The following is a 17,879-nucleotide window of genomic DNA, read 5'->3' on the forward strand; positions in this document are numbered from 1 at the left end:
TGTCAGAGAGCACCCATCCTATAATGGGAAGGTAAGGGTAGGGCCAGACGAGGGAATTCCTCGTCTGCATTTTAGTCTCTATTGGACAAGATGTTGTTCGTCAAATGCAGTGAGTCTGGTGGCAACATCAGGAAGCTTTAGGGACCAGAAACACAAATTCATATTCCTTCCTCCATGCTTCTGCCGAAGGCTCCAGACAGCCACATCATCTTTAACAGGAACTTGCAGATCAAAGGGGAGGCTGTTTTGACAAGGAGACAGGATAAGTCTGTTCCCCATTGGTGGCCATCCACTGTTGCCGGAAGTGAGGCCTCTGCCGCCAACCTTGGAAATCGGGCCTGAGGATAAGGCTTTGCAATCCACCTACCGGAGCAACAGGTCAACGGCAGATGCCATCTCTTTGGTCCTACATTCCTCCTTAGAACACCTGGAGAATAAAGACGCATACGTAAGGCTCCTTTTCATTGACTACAGCTCTGCCTTTAATACCATCATTCCAAATAAACTGATTCCTGAGCTCCGGAACCTGGGCCTTAGCACTCAGATCTGCAGCTGGATCTTCAACTTCCTCACAGACAGGACCCAGGCTGTAAAAATAGGGGACAAGCTCTCCTCTACAATCACTCTGAGCACCGATGCCCCACAAGACTGTGTACTCAGCCCCCTACTGTACTCACTGTACACCCATGATTGTGTAGCCAAGTTTCCATCAAACTCAATATATAAGTTTGCTGATGACACAACAATTGTAGGCCGTTTCTCGGGTAATGATGAGTTTGAGTACAGAGAGGAAATTAAGAACCTGGTGGCATGGTGCGAAGACAATAACCTATCCCTCAACGTCAGCAAGACGAAGGAATTGGTTGTTGACTTCAGAAGGAGTAGTGGACTGCAGGACCCAATTTACATTGGTGGTGCGCACGTGGAACAGGTCAAAAGCTTTAAGTTCCTCGGGGTCAATATCACAAATGACCTCACTTGGTCCAACCAAGCAGAGTTCACTGCCAAGAAGGCCCACCAGCGCCTTTACTTCCGAGAAAACTAAGGAAATTTGGCCTGTCCCCTAAAACCCTCACTAACTTTTATAGATGCACTGTAGAAAGCATTCTTCTAGGGTGCCTCACAACCTGGTATGGAAGTTGTCCTGTCCAAGACCGAAAGAAGCTGCAGAAGATCGTGAACACGGCGCAGCACATCACACAAACCAATCTCCCGTCCGTGGACTCACTTTACACCGCACGCTGTTGGAGCAGTGCTGCCAGGATAATCAAGGACACGACCCACCCGGCCAACACACTTTTCGTCCCTCTTCCCTCCAGTAGAAGGCTCAGGAGCTTGAAGACTCATACAGCCAGATTTGGGAACAACTTCTTTCCAAGTGTGATAAGACTGCTGAACGAATCCTGACCCCGTTCTGGGCCGTACCCTCCAAATATCCGGACCTGCCTCTCGGTTTTTTTGCACTACCTTACTTTCCATTTTTCTATTTTCTATTTATGATTTATAATTTAAATTTTTAATATTTACTAATTTTGACTATTTTAAATAGTTTTTACTATTAATATTTGTAATCCAGGGAGTGTGAAGCACAGAATCAAATATCACTGTGATGATTGTACGTTCTAGTACCAATTGTTTGGTGACAATAAAGTATAAAGTATGAAGTATAAAGTATATCCCTGAATACATATTCACTCCCCTGTATATAGATGTGGATCCATAATCAGCCCCTCATATCCCTGAATTCACATTCATCCCCTGTATATAGATGTGGATCCATAACCGACCCCCCATATCTCTGAATGTACACTCATCCCCTGTATATAGATCTGGATTCCCATGTAATAAGGTGACCTCAGTCCCAGTGTCCATCAAGATGATTCAGTGCTGCTTATTACCATGTGACCACCAAATGGTAATAGGCATGTATGGCCTTACGTCTCCCTCTGGGACACCAGGAATATAAGTTGCTGTCCCATGCTCTGGCCATACCCCAAGTGACAAGCTGAGTTACCTGCCATCCAGAGTCCAATTCATCCCAGTCTGGATACAATGGGGGACTGGCCTGTTTTTTATGATTAACATTACGTTCCAGAATGGGGGTTGAAAGGATGACTGGTCCCTTTGTCTGGACTATAGAATGCAACTCACTTGGGTTACAATGCTCATGGTCTAACGTATAAAGAATGACAGTAGGGATGCCATCAATTTTTTTCCTTGTTCAGTCCCACCTTCAGCAGGGACAGAACCATTTCCTTTCTACTAAGACTGGAAGGGGGGCTCTTTGATACCAGCTGCCAAGGCACGGTCATTGGCTGCTTTTGGGCATTCCTAGTTCCTGTCAACGTGCGCTCAGATTGTTCCTGCTGCTGGAATTTAAAAGCAGCCTTAACCTGCACCTATTCTTAATCTATCTCTGACTCTTCATGTTGGACCAATAGACTGCTAGTCTCTTCAACAGTCAGAGCCTCAGCGCACGGGTACGCACACCAAGTGAAATGGGAACGGTCTCATGGCCATTAAAGGCATATTATGAGAAATGGCAGATTGTTTTGCCATATCATGGAGGAGTGAAATAGTCTGCAGGGAGGTTTAAATTTAAAGGGGCAGGGTCGTGAGCACGGACAACTCACATCACCACCGCCCACAGAGAGCGTTCAGCTCTGTCAACCTGACCAGCCTACAATACAGCCAGGACCAATGGGTCTGTCATTAATGACCCTCACTGAATTAGATTAGATTAGATTATGAGGACACTCAGTCCTCGTTTATTGTCATTTAGAAATGCATGCGTTAAAAAATAATACAACGTTCCTCCAGAATGATATCACAAGAAAACACAGGACAAACCAAGACTAAGACTAATAACACCACATAATTATAACATATAGTTACAACAGTGCAAAGAAATACCTTAATTTGATAAAGAGCAGACCATGGGCACGGTAAGAAAAAGTCTCAAAGTCCCAATAGACTGATCATCTCACGCAGGCGGCAGAAGGGAGAAACTCTCCCTGCCATGAACCTCCAAGCGCCGCAAACTTGCCGATGCAGCACCATTGGAAGCACCTGACCACAGCCGACTCTGAGTCCATCCGAAAACTTCGAGCCTTTGACCAGCCCCGCCGACACAGCCTCTCCAAGCACCATCCTCTGTCGAGCACGTTGACCCTGCCCTGGCCGCCGGGCAACAAGCAAAGCCGAGGACTCGGGGCCTTCTCCTCCGGAGATTCTAGACCACACAGTAGTAGCAGCAGCAAAGCAGGCATTTCAGAAGCTTCACCAGATGTTCCTCTGTGCTCTCACATCTGTCTCCATCAAATCAGGATTGTGCACAGCACCCTACTTGACAAATAACAGACATCACCACCGGAGTGGCTGCTGTGAGCTGTGTCGCGTTGCCATCTTGTCCTCCCGACATAATTAACTCATTCATAACTAGAAGCAGTTGGGAGGCTCTTGAATCCCATAGATGGGTGTGCCAGGAGAGCTGCTGACACAGCCTCTGTGCTAAATCCTGTAACTCAGTGGTAGTGTAATTATGGATTGTGGTCTCTGTGTAACAAGAACAGCCGCTGTAGCTTGATTTTTTTTCATCAGTTCCATGTTTCTTTTTAACTTGAGAGAGGGGGCAAGACTCAGTTACATTGTTTTTGTCCCCGTCTGAATCATCATCATACCAATCATCCCTGTCAGCCACAGCAGTCATTTTTGGCTCAAAGTGTTTATCGTGCTCCTGCCGCCCACAGTGTGTCACTTAAAATAGTATTCTGAGAACTCAAAGAGGCCAACTTGCGCTGTAGTTGCTCATTTTCCTCAGAGAGCTCAGCTGTTTCGTTATCAACTGCCACCATGATGTTATAAAAGAAAAATACACCCTTCTTGAGGCAGAGAATCTGTCTTAGGCATTATGATACTAGAGATGGAAGCTTATTGTCAGACAATGCAACACATACCTCTCCTAACATTTGGGAAGACTCTATTTACTAAGAATATTAGCCAACGATCCAAACCCTCACCCATCCAGGGACCTGGTAAGTCTCAGGTATGATTTTGCTCGACTTGTTTGTCGACCTTCACATTTTCCTGGACGCTGCTCACTGCACCAAACATAATGGGCTGGATTAATCAGTTCCAACAATTTGAGTGTCCAGGAGATGTGGTAACAAGCATACAAGCGTAGACTACGTTGCTTCACATAGTCTAGTGTAGTTTTGTGTTGTTTCAGGGAGCACCATGGTCCTGGAGGAATGCTGTTTCATTTTTAACTGTGTACTGTACCAGCAGTTATGGTTGAAATGACAATAAAAGCGACTTGACTTGACTTGACTTGACGAAGTCGCTTAAACCTATTCTATTATCATAAAATAGAAATCACAAATAAACCTCACAAAATACTACGTAGCAAGTCACAAAGATTTCTGCAAGGAACAAAGATTTCAGGGCTCATGATTCTTAGTTACCACCTGATTATTGCTGTTGTCAGAGGAATTCCAAATTGTGACTTGCTTGTGAAACTACCCCTGGGTCCTAGACACTGATAGTGATTTCTCACACTTGGTTGAAGTCCAACAAAGTCAGGAAAGACAGCATAATGTATTCACAAGCTTCACAAGGCAGACAGACCAAACTCTTCGATCTTTTGTCTCAACACAGCCTCTTCTTCAAACATATCCTGTGTCCATTAACGTAGTGTTCAGCATACCCTTATAAATCAATTAGACATTGTAATGATCACTCCTCTTTTCTCGCAGCACACAACATTCCTTTGGACTTACAAAAGTACATTAATGTTTCCATATACATGAGTGACAAGCCAACTATCAAACCGATTGACAGACATTCACATTTCAATGATGCCAAAGACAAAGAAAGAATCCAGCTACTATCAGCAAGATTGCTACAGACATTAACACTGTTTACTCTACAGATCCCATATGTTAAGAGTACAGAAAGAGTTAAATTGTCATTTTGACCCTCCAGACATTCATCCAATGTTTTATAAAATCTAATACAACAGTCTTTCACTGTATTACTGCCACAAAATGTCATGGTCCAGTCCGTGAAGTTCGCATTCCGGTTCATGGACTGGTCCATGGACTCCGGACTCCGGGTCTTCCGGCTGTCCCTTATTTCAGTTGGGCTTAATCATAGGCACCTGATGCTCATCTTGGGGCTGGGAATATGTGGCCCTGGGTTCGAGTGTGGCTGCTGGTTTGTCTTGTCAGTATCCCATCTTCATCTCTGTGGTTTAAGTCAGGCCGTCTTTGCTGTTACCCTGTGGTTGGATCTGTCCCTTCCTGTCCTTGCCTCTGTTGGGTAAGCCAGGCTGTCTTTGCCATTACCCTGAGTCTGAACTGTTCCCTTCCCTTCCCCTTCCTTCTGAAGCCTTGCCTGCAACCTTGTCATGTTCTGCCACCAGAGTGAGACCAGAGCCTTGCTGCATCAAGATAAGGAAAAGTCTATCATTGAGTTGGAACTGTCTCTGTGTCCACGCCTTAGCTAGGTAGGTCTGGCTGTTTGCCGTTACCTAGTGTTGGGAACCGTCTCTGTGTCCACGCCTTTGCTAGGTAGGTCCGGCTGTTTGCCGCTACCTAATGTTGGGAACTGTCTCTGCATCCACGCCTTCACTAGGTAGGTCCGACCGTTTGCCGCTACCTAGTGTTAGGAACCGTCTCTGTGTCCACGCCTGTGCTAGGTAGGTCCGACTGTTTGCCACTACCTAGTGTTGGGAACCGTCTCTGCGTCCATGCCTTCGCTAGGTAGGTCTGGCTGTTTGCCGCTACCTAGTGTTATGAACTGTTTCGTCGTGTTCATCATTCTGTGTAGAGCCCTGGTCCCAAGTCCTGTTCCCAAGGTGGGGTTCCGGCTCTGTGTTCCATGTCCCTGTGTTCCTGTCTCTCAAGTCCAAGGCTCTGTGTTCCTGTCCTCCCTAAGACCAAGGCTCTGTGTTCTGAAGTTCCTGTCATCCCAAGTCCAAGATTCTGACATTCTTGTCATCCCAAATCCAAGGTTCTGAGGTTCCTGTCATCCCAAATCCAAGGCTTGGCTGTTTGTGAGTACCAAGTCAAGGCTTTGTGTTCTCGTCCTGTGCTGGAGTTTCCTCGTCTTGCCCAGGATTCTCTTGTTCAGTCCTGTAGCCTCACCTAGTCCTGTCTCCCAAGACCACGTCATGTCTTCACCTAGTTCCGGAGTCTGAGCCTGATTCAAGACCCAGGTTCTGGGTCCTTGACCAGTCTCTGGCTCGGAGTCCAAACCCAGGCTCCTAGTTCCCAATTCCTTGTCCTGGTCCGGCTTGCCTAGCCAATGTTCTAGCCCAAGTCTGTGTTCTTGTCCCAGCTCCTAGTCTGCATCCAGTCATATCCCTAACTCTAGTCTCTAGTCCTTTCCTGTTCCTAGTACTTCAGTGTCTGTGTTTTGCACTTGGGTCTGCCGCCAGCGCCTCCCTTATGACACAAAACCACACATTTCTCGATATATCATTGATAATAAGCCCTAATTCTGTCTTGGAATCTAGTTACAATTACTTTTCCCCCAATATCTGTGTGGAATAATCTAAGGAAAAGGCTCATCAGTTTTCTGGAACATCAGGCAATTGAAGATTTATACCTGCTGGGATTAACCAGAAAATAGTGTACACTGGCATGTCTGTGGATTATGAATTGTGACATTGAGCTTAACGGGTCGTTTTACTGAAATATATGGAATAAGTGAAGCTTAAATCCCTGGGTTTTATTCTGTCCCATCCTCCCCACCACTTGCTTCATCTCTATGTCACACATGTTACATAACCTTTAACATCCTCATTCATTAGTGATGTCCTCATCTTTAGTTCTAGTCACAGCGTCATACAGCATAGAAACAAGCCCTTGGGCCTGATGAGTCCATGCTGGCCACCAACCACCCATGTATACTAATCATGTATGAATCCTTGTTTATTCTCTACACATTCTCATTGACTCTTGCAAGTTTCTCTCACTCGGCCACACACAGGAGGAGATCTACAAAGCTAATTAAACAATCCACCTGCATGTCTTTGGGATAGTTGAGGAAACTGGGACCCCCAGGTGAAACCCATGCAGTCACAGGATGAAAGTGTAGACAGCACCCATGGTCAGAGTTGAACCTGGGTTCCTGGCACTGTGAGGCAGCAGCACTACAAGCCGTTGCAATGTGTGACCTCTTGTGGCATGACTGACTTTATATATTCCTGGTTTGGAGTTGGTACTGAGATTCTTACTTTTGAAATCTAGGTGTGACATTCAGCACACTCAAGTCAAGTGCAGCAGTCTTCACATATCTTACCAGAGTTCTTAACCTGAATAGCTACATTTCCATTTCTCACAACCCTGCCCTCTCTATTTCTTCTTCAAAGATACTGCCAATTTATAAAGTTTTTTCTTCTCTCTGTGACTGTCTACCCATTAGAATTCATGTTCAGACTGCCCAAATCCAATTATGTAGGAACTCTCCTGCCAGAGCAGGGAGAAAACTTCTGACCATATTGTTTGGTCTGGATGTGACCAAAGTCTGGGAGATGGAGAATGTGCTATTTTATATCATTGAACAGCCAAGTGTAAGTTGTATACAAAACCCTTCTCCAGACAATCATTTCCTTTAACCTCACATTTCTTAAAGCCATCTTTTAATGCCTTGGGAAGTTCATGGCATTGCTAATACAGTGGATTAATTAGGACAAATCAGGATGAGTATATTCTGGCTTATTTAAATGAGACACACAGTATGTATTTAAATGAACAAATTAGAACACTGTCAATGCTACTACAGTATTATAGAGCTGTGTACTTGTTCCTAATATTTATCGATAGAGGAATTCATCCAGTGTACACTGTGTTCTTTTGATAGACTGTAAATTAAGTCGCTGAATGAGAGAAATCGTTCTATTTTCACTCTCAGTCATTTCTGGCATCTCCAAGTCTGAACACTTGAAGCCGCAGCAAGTAAAACAGTTCTGAATTGTCTTACTGCTTATTTCTCACCAAATATCAGTGACAAAAGTCCCAGCTTTTTGAACACAAACACACTGAACTGATGCTGTTTAAAAACTGTTCACCCCAGGCATTATTTGTGTGTCTAACAGCCACACAAGTGCACACGAGTGTTGTTGGTTAGAAACTGTTCAGCAACAGTCTCCTGTAGCAGAGTGTCCCAAATAAACGTAGACGATCCTGGTTTTTTTCTCAATTCATTTTTGTTCTTTAAGAGTTGTCCCGATTAACTAGAATCCTCTGTACCTTAATTAACGATGACATAAACCATCAAAAAAGTTACAAGTAGGAAAATCTGTAAAGAAAATGCATAAAAATAAAAACCAGTAGTACAAAATCAATAGTCATATTATACTGCATGAATTAGTATGATTTTATTAATTTGTGTGAATAGCAGTGATCAGCTGGATGAGCCCTTAAGATTTTGAGTATGGATAATGCAGGCAAAATATTCTAAGATTGAATAATAATTGAATTATCGAAATGTACAACACAGTCGAGGTCCCAATGACTCTCCATGTTCATGTCAACCATGATGCGTATCTACATTAGGTCCATTTGTCCATATTAGGCCCATATTCATCTACACCTTTCCTATTCATTTTCTTGTCTAAATGCCACTTAGCTAGTGTTATCTGCCCCCAGTACCTCACTGGGCAGCTTGTTTCAGATAACCACCAACCTCTGTGTAAAAAATCATGTCCTCAGATCCCTGTTAAATTTTCCTCCCTCTCTGTGCCCTCGAGTTCTCGACTCCCTTGATAAAAAGGTTCTGTCAATGTCCCTTATAATTTTATACATGATAAACAGATTTATTTTCACTGATTAGTTTCCGATGTTACAGTGGGTTAATGGTTGTTATTCTATTTATGCCTTCCTTCCTTGTTTGCAATATTTTGCTCTCTTTCAAGCATGTCTTTTTGCTTAGCTGATTGCATTCTTGACTTGGGCTTCCAGGTATTTGGTTCAAGTCGTGCTCCAGCAGGTTGATTTAGGTATTGGCAGTGTTTGACTTAACCCCTTGTCCTCTCTCTCTGTCTCTGGTGAGTACAGCTGGGCGAACACTTCAAGGAAAGGTGCTGTTACCGGTGCAGCAAACGGGTGCAGTCACAAATAACATGTAAGGAATGGATGCAGTTACAATGATGCATGGTCTCTGCAGATGCTGCAGTTGCTTGGGTGAAATTATCATGAATTTAATGCAAGGGATGGCTGGTGTTAGTCCTGAGTGTTGTACATGGAATGGGACCAGTCAAGGGGAGCAGTGAATGGATGTAATTCATATGAGAATAACATATGGAATGAATGTTGTGATCACTATAGTGCAGGGATGGTGACCATTGGTATAGGGATGGGTGGTCTCCAAAGTATACTGCAGATAGTGTGTATGGTCAGTAGGACCCTGCAGTTATTTGAGGATCGCAACTTTGTTGTGGTGGAGAGGCTTTTGAGTTCCTGAGACCTTGAGAGTCATGCCTTCAGGAGTTTAGCTTTTGGTAGGGGCACCTAGCTCCTGGTTGGTCTCCCATGGTGGTAATGACAAAGGAGAGTTTCCAGACAGAGAGCAATCCAATCAAGACCTCGAGTGTAGCTGGCCAAAAGTGAAGACACATCACGATGGCAGCTTGTTGTTGTTTCGTATGGCAGCAGTTTGTTCATTCACACTTCTAAACTGTTTTTTGTCAAGCTCCTACTCCAATTTGTGGCCGCATCGATGGACCGTGGCAAAGCCGCCTCAGATCTTGGTGAGAGGGCAAGTTTGGACCAGGTGGAGGACATCCTAGGTTGGGGGACACCTGGGGCAAGCTGGGGTTTGCCGGGTACCCCATCGGTGTAGTAGTTGCACTGTTTTGGCATGTCGACTTCTGAGTCTATTTGCGGCTGTCCAGCTTTTTCTGGTAACAGTAGTAAAGCCTAGGAGGAGCGAGATGGGGTCGTCCATTTTATCTCCTTTGTGGGGGTGGGGCAGGGTCATGTTGGTGTGCCAGTATTGGCTCCACTTATTGTGTTTGTCATAGGAGTTGAGGTTTTTCAAGTTGTAGAAAGGTTTCTGGGATTTGAATTGGGAAGCTGGGGGAGAATTTTCGATGAGTTTATGAACTGGAATGTTATTGTGCATATTTTGGATATGCTTGTAGAATTTTGCTGTAGCTGCTCAACTACAGATCTCCCAGGGTGCTATTCTGCTCATCGTTGGGAACCATTGGACGAGTGTGGATTTTAGAGCTCCTGAAATGATTCTCATAAAGTATGAAGCTGTGTATTGATGATGTTTGTGTGAGCACTTCTCTCACAGGTGGGTGCGCAATATTCGGTGACTGAGAAACATATTGCTAGTCTGGATGTTCACAGGACTGATTGGTTAGCACCCCATTTGGTTCCTGCCATCTTCCTTATCATGGCCATTCTGGATTTTAGTTTCTTTGCAACACTTTGAAGGTGGATCTTGTATGAGAGAGTTCGATCTGGTGTGACTCTTAAGTATTATGGGTGTGGATCGTTGGGTAGCCGTTTGTCATTCAGTTTGATATTAAGCTTAAGTTTGATTGATCAGTTGTCCAGATGAAGTATGGAATTTACTGTTTTGTTGACATTCATATTTGAGAAGTAGATAGATCGGGAGTTGGTATTTTGGGTAAGGTTTTTTTCAGTGTATTTGACATCGATGAATTTGAAGACTATGGCCCATCATCAGCATATCCAAATGTAGCAGATTTGGTGTCAGGGAGGTCACTGAGGTACAGATTGAACAAGGCTGGAGCCAGCACCGACCCTTGGGGATGCCGTTGTGGAATTCCACAATACGACTTGTGTCACATTTCCGATGTCACTTCCTGCCCAACCCCGGCTCCCAAACAGACAGATTCACGTTTGCCCCTCCTGGGTGACACTTCATCATGACAATGGTAGTGAAAGCAGAGGAAGGCTGCACCAGTGAAGGGTCCACAGTGGTCTTGCACTCCATGCCACTGGACTCTGGCCCCGATCTGTCAAGGACCATGTGATGGCTGCACGTGTTTCAACCTCCCTCTGTTAAACAAAGCCACACACAAGTGTTCCCCATTAAGGGAATCCACCCTAACATCCCAGATTAAATCCCATGGCGATCAGCAGGTGGTGAAGGGGGCAGTATTGTGAGGTCTGGACGAGCTTAGGAGTAAAGATGTTGGGTTTATGAAGGACAACCGAAATGGAAGAAGTATGGCCACTTTTGCCCACACTGCTCCAGAATATGTGGATCCCAAATCGGCCTCTATAGCTACTTGAAGACCCCTTAGGAGAAGATGATACTTGACTCCAGCAATTGCATTACTACTGGTAATGGACATGATCAGGAAGGTAATGCAAGATTGCATAGGGGCTGGAGTAAGCTGTGGCCAGCAAAAAAGTTACTCCCTCTAAAAGTTGTTTATTAAGAAACCATTCCTGTTAATTGGATGAAAGTTGTTGTGTATTCATGCTGCTCTTTTTCAAAGAACTGCATGATGTTTTTGTAATCAGAAGAGGAAGCAGAATGGATAAGTGCATGTCAGAGCTATTCAAAATTGCGAAATCTGAACAATGCCTCTAACCATCAACTTCACAGCAGGAACAACATAGATCTACTCATTTCAAAGCTGATAACAACTCATTCAATGCTTTCATTGTTCCAGTTAGATAAAGTTCTCATATAATTTGGTACAATGCAATGTTAATGGGTGCCACAGTTGTGTAACAGTTACCGTGACGCTATTACAGCTCAGGGTGTCAGAGTTCGGATTTCACCTCTGGCACTGTCTGTAAGGAGTCTCTGTGTGTCCTCCCTGCGGAATGCATGTGTTTTCCCCACATCCTCTGGCTCCTTCCCTCAGTCCAAAGATGCACTGGGTAGGTTAATTGGTCATGGTAAATTGTCCCCTGATTAGGTTAGGGTTCATCGGAGTCTTCAGGGATTGCTGGGGCAGCATGACTCAGGAGGCCAGAATGGCCTACTCTGCGCAGTTACACTAATTAAATAAATAACTAATTCACTCTAATACAATACTGTAAACTTTAATCTACAGAGTCTCCTGTTACACAGAACAATGAATTAGAGAACAATTGTAATATAGGTGCCATTCTTTATTTTTGCATTACTTAATTTAACTATTTAATATATATACTTCCTGTAATTCACAATTTTTTCTCTATTATTTATTATGTACTGCATTGTACTGCTGCCTCAAAGACAACAAATTTCACAACATATGCCAGTGATATTAAACCTGATTCTGATTCTGATTCAAATTTGCACTCATCCAGCAGGAGATCATACACTCAGTGGCCACTTTATTAGGTACACCCGTACACCTGCTCATTAATGCAAATATCTGATCAGCCAATCATGTGGCTGCAACTCAATGCATAAAAGCATGCCGACATAGTCAGGAGGCTCAGTTGTTGTCCAAACCCAACACCAGAATGGGGAAAAGATGTGATCTAAGTGACTTTGACCATGGAATGATTGTTAGTGCCATATGGGGTAGTTTGAGTAACTCAAAAACTGCTAATCTGCTGGAATTTTCATGTACAACAGTCTTTATAGTTTACTGAGAATGGTGTAAAGTTAGAGTGTTTTTTTGGGGTTAGCACGCATAGCAACCAACTTCAGCAACTGACTTCATGAGTCTTTAGATCCAAATATCAACCGTGAATTAAGTCTGAAATGCAGCTCTGAACAATGTGTCCCTAAGAACCATGAACCACAGTTAATTGGAAGACCAGACAATGCTGATTTAAGTTCATAATTTGGGTGTCTGTAGTATGGGTGCAAAGAGGAAAGTGTGAGGATGGTATGTAGTTCAAAGGAAGCATTGTCAATATGGAGGAGGAACACAGCAGGCCAGACAGCATCTATGATGAAGGGTCTCGGAATGAAAAGTTGACTGTTACTTTTTTCCATAGATGCTGTCTGGCCTGCTGAGTTCCTCCAGCATTTTGTCTATGTTGCTTGATTTCCAGCATCTGCAGATATTCTTGTGTTTGTAAATATGGAATTGCCCTGAATTGTCTTTTGGTCTTTAACATCTAAAATGTTGTGTAGTGTTGGGCCAAGCAAATATCTTTCCTCTGAAAGGGATCTCAATATGATGACTGCTCTGTCTCATTTTGTCGAATAAAGAAACTGCTTCATATCAACCATGATTTCTCTCTGGTGTCTTTGTCCATGTGGCAAAGGTAAAAACCAAAAAAACATCCTGTGAGTGTCAGTTCTGTGGGCAAAAATGCTTTGTTAATGATTTGAGATCAGCGGAGAATGGCCAGAGTTCAACTAACCATGTGTTACAACAGTGGTGTGCAGAAGCACATCTCTGAACACAGAACATGTCAAACCTCGAAGTGGATGGGCTACAAAAGTGGAAGACAAGTAACATACACTCTGTTTATTAATAAAGTGGCCACAAAGTGTATGTTGTTGAGGTTTTCACCATTAAACAATTCCTTCTGTTTCAGGAAGTAGTTACCACTGTGCCTGGCACAGTTGATGAAACATTCCTATTTCACATATACGTACCATTTCCCAAAGTAGTTTTATCATGGACCTTGTCCTCAGTTCCAAACTCCCCCCAGTTTTGCCCCTTCCTGAGGCATCGCTAAGCATACACCATACCCCCTCATCCTGCAGTGCTCTGGCTGCCATTCACCGTAGTACCCAAATAACAGTTCCCACTGGTTCGTCAGGCTTTTTGTCATTACAGGCTGGTCATCTGGAAGCTTTCCAAACCAACCATCCTCATTCTCATCCCCATCAGCCCCCTCACTTGAACCCAAACTAGTCCTTTGAATAACGTTTCCCATTTTGAATTAAATGCAGAAAATGTGGATTACCATTTCTCCTTGATTTTTAATTTGTTTTCACTCTCCTGCTCCTTTGTTTTCCTAAGAGCCTGTTTACAGCACTTGCATCAAATTATGAGTAATTTGAGATTAACTCTTCATTCTTCCATAGGAGCTCAAGTTTTTTTTGTCCTCAGAGACCATGACAAAAACTGACCTTCACCATTATCACCTCTGCCTGGTTTTCCTTCCTCTCCACAGTCTCAATATCCATACTGTTTGCTCTTTTTATCCCAATTATCCTATATGAAAAAAGAGCAGTATGGTACAGAGCCAGCGATTGTAGTTCAGTTCCTGCTGCTGTCCTTAAGAAGTCTGTACAATCTTCCTGTGACCATGTGAGTTTCCGCTGGGTACTCCCGTTTCCCCTCACACACTGGTTAGCGATATTAAGTTCTGGGCACGTTATGTTGGCGGTGGAAGCCTGCCCAGCACAATCCTCACTGATTTGATTTGATGCAAATGATGCATTTCACTAAATGTCTTGATGTACATGTGACAAATCAATCTATTCCTTATTACTATATGTTAGAAGTTCCGAGGCAGTAGTGTAGTAGTTAGCACAACGCTTTACAGGACCAGTGACCCGAGGTTCAATTCCCACTGCCCTCTGTAAGGAGTTTGTACATACTCCCCATGATCACGAGGGTTTCCTCTGGGTGATTCAGTTTCCTCTCACAGTCCAAAGATGTTCCGGTTGGCAGCTTAATTGCCCATTGTAGATTTTCCCAAGATTAGACTAGGGTTGCTCTCTGTCTCGGCTCAAAGGGCGAGAAGGGCCTATTGCACCCTGTATCTCAATAAGTAAATAAATGATATAAAATCTACCTTATTATTATTCTTGTCTCCCAGATCCTGGTAGCTTCTGGTGAAGTGAACTGACAAATTCCAAGATAGTAATTTCAAGCCAAAGGTGTTGTGCTTAGCACATGAACACCAAGGTATTTGCACAGTAATCTGCTTCACTAGTGCCCAATACTTTCCCTAGTTTAATGACTTAGGATAAGCACAAGTAAGTGAATATAATGAGTGTAATTAGGAATAGGAATAGATGATTCAGCTCCTCAGGCCTGCTCCACCATTTAAAACCTTAGCTGATCTAATAGGATCTCTGGCTCCACCTTTCAACCTACCCATGATAACCTTTCAATTCGGGCTCTACCTTGGCCATAAAGATATTCAAAGACTCTGCTTCCACTGCCCTTTCAAGAAGACAATTCCAAAGACTTTTACCTCTCTGAACTTTGCATTACTTGTATGTCAATGGGCAGTCACCTTATTTTTTAAACCATGGCCTTTTATTTCCAGATTGCCCTGCTAGAAGAATCAACTTCCCCATATCCACCCTGTCAAGACCCCCTCCTAAACTGTGGGTCAGCTTAAAGTGATAAGTTCAGAAAGGATAGAGTTAATTGAACAAGCACATTTCATATATTCATGTTTTCCATTTACCTATTGCTTTCCAATTAAACCGAAGTAACACAGCCCTAGTCAAATGCAAAATCTCTTCATTATTAATATGTTATCCAACATCTCAATCCAGCAACAGGTTGTATATAATAACTACAAGTCATCAGCCGTGGCTTATTGTCCCCAAAGGAGAGGTGTGTCATTGTTTCTTTGGAATCTGTTCAGCAGGGTCGGAAACTAATTGCTCTTACTATTCACCACAGACTTGATAAGTTGCTGCTTTGACACATGTTTTTGTTTAAATTGGAAGAATACTGAGGTTATCACAGTAACTAAGAACATGGAATACCTACAGGAAAAGACTCCTTTCCTTAGCTTCTCATGTGTTAACATGAGACAGGAAATGCCTTATTACACAGAGAGCTCGCAAAAGGTTTTGAGAGGATTGTCTATACATACAAAGAGGGTATCAGCAAAGATGAAAAATCAGTGGAAAACCAAAGGATGTTTTCATGAAATTAAAGCACAAGGATCCAACTCGTGAGGGTGACTACTACCAATAATGCATTTATTTCTTTGTTCCTTTGGCATCACGAGGAAGGTCTGCATTTATCAAGGAGGTGGTTCTCATGTAACACACTGTAAGGTTTCACTGCTAATGTAATGGCCTCTCGGTAATGTTTCACTGCTAAGGTAATGCTTTCTCTGCAGCAGCAATGTTTGGGTTATGACTAGAGATAACAGGGTATGTTAGCCAATGAGCAGGATGTTGTTCTTTCTTGTGTGTCTGGGAGCAGTGATTTTGTGGTCTTTTTCCAGGGAGAGATGGGGAGAGAAAACAGGAATGGAGAGAGTTGGTAGACCGCCAGACAGAGTGGACTTGAAGCGAGGGTCCAAAGGTCAGCGACGATCGGAGGAGGTCGATGGTGGATGAATGGCCTTATCAGCGAGCTCCAACGTTTGCGCCCTTTACTGAGAATGGGCCCTTTTCTTTTCTTTGTTTCTTTACTAACCATATAGTCAAATTAAAAATGATAAAGCTCAATCGTTTAATCTCATATTGTGCACTGTCTGCTATTTATTGGTACTGATTTGTAGCAGGGGACACATCGCGCAACATCCACCCAAACGAGATTTCTGAAGTTTGGCTGGGCTGGGGATTATTATCCCCTATATTAAGCCGCTAGCCCAACTGAGAGTTACACACAGATGTCAATAAATGATTGTGGGTGTACTGCTGCTGCTATTAATTGGAGATGATAAAAAGGATGATCATTTCTGTGTGGTGGATATGTGGCCTTTTGAGAATGGGTCAGACAGAGGATGAGTAAAACAGCTTCCTGCAGGTACAAGCACAGGTTTACCTGAATCCTTTCGAACAGTACTCCAATTTCTCTTTGGAAGGTTGGATAATGTATATATGTCTCTTGTAAGGGATCCAGAGATCTCAATGCACAATGAACCAAAATTTCTTGATTGATAAAATGTGAACCGTTGTGGTTGGATTATTTGAAGAATGTTCCTTTTGTGCAGTAATTTCAACACAAGCTGACTTTTGCATTGCAGATTCAGTTTTGAAAAACTTGCGTTTGACATGTTAGATAAAGAAATTATTTCTAGCTGCTTTTATAGTTCATTGAATGGGTGTGTGAATTGGAAGACAGTGAGGCAGTGTTGCCTGATCTACTTGATTGATAAGCCTATTGTACAGCAACTTGCAATTGTGTCACTACATGGGTTATGAATACTTCTTTCATGCTACAGTAACTGTTTTCAAGCCCTAGAATATTATGCCTCTGTTCATTAACTGTTTCTTTTAACTTAGATTCTTGATGATACAGTTCATGTACATACAAGCAGGAATAGCTGAGTTTTTTTCCCCCTTTGTTGTGTGAATCATCTGTCTGAGCTATTGGAATGCAACTTTTCTGATTCTCAGATTACTGAACTGCTTAAGAGAGTGGCAGAGAGAGAAACAGAAGGGAGAGAGAGAGTGAATGAGAGAGACGAGAGAGAGAGAGAATGGGGGAAAAGAGAGAGAGAGATAGGCAAACTGGATTGAGCATTTTCAATATTAACATTTTAACAACTCTTACATAGAGAGCAGTTGGTCACATGATCAGTTCTCAAATGGTACACACACCCAAAGTCACACTAGAACACACCTCCTGAGCTTTTGGGAACACTTCAGTGAAATCAAGTAAAAAGTAAGGGAACAATAGACAGAGCTGGAAGACTTGAGGGAAATTCTGTCTCTGAATACTGCAACCTTGAGACTGTTTTTTTTAGTGACTTTCCACAATGCTTTGGCTGATGGTTGAAAGACTAGTCCCAGCTCTCCGCCTCTCTTTAAAAATCTGTGCTTGTTTGAACTTTATTCTCATTCATCACATGGTTGCTTTCAGTTGAAGAGCATTACCAATTATCAGGAGGGACTAATTGATGAATTTCTGAGAAAACCTTCCAGACATGTTCCTCATGCAGTAAGACGAAGGAAAATCTGATCAAATTGGTATATCTCACCATCGACAAATCACAGGTCAGCAGTTCAATGGAATTCTCCCGTCTTGCCTGGATGAGTGCAGCTCCAACAACTTGTAACAT

General features: G+C 43.1%; 1 long non-coding RNA gene across 1 annotated transcript in view; it reads left to right on the forward strand.

The window, feature by feature from the left end:
• LOC140198587 (uncharacterized) overlaps positions 1 to 16,310 on the forward strand; it is a 97,967-nt gene extending 81,657 nt beyond the window's left edge. Inside the window, exon 5 of the long non-coding RNA XR_011886207.1 lies at positions 16,095 to 16,310. This is a non-coding gene — a long non-coding RNA (uncharacterized lncRNA). The remainder of the gene's footprint in view (positions 1 to 16,094) is intronic.
• The last annotated feature ends 1,569 nt before the right edge of the window (positions 16,311 to 17,879 follow it).

The sequence above is a fragment of the Mobula birostris genome, chromosome 6, assembly GCF_030028105.1.
Source record: "Mobula birostris isolate sMobBir1 chromosome 6, sMobBir1.hap1, whole genome shotgun sequence".
Lineage (NCBI taxonomy): Eukaryota > Metazoa > Chordata > Chondrichthyes > Myliobatiformes > Myliobatidae > Mobula > Mobula birostris.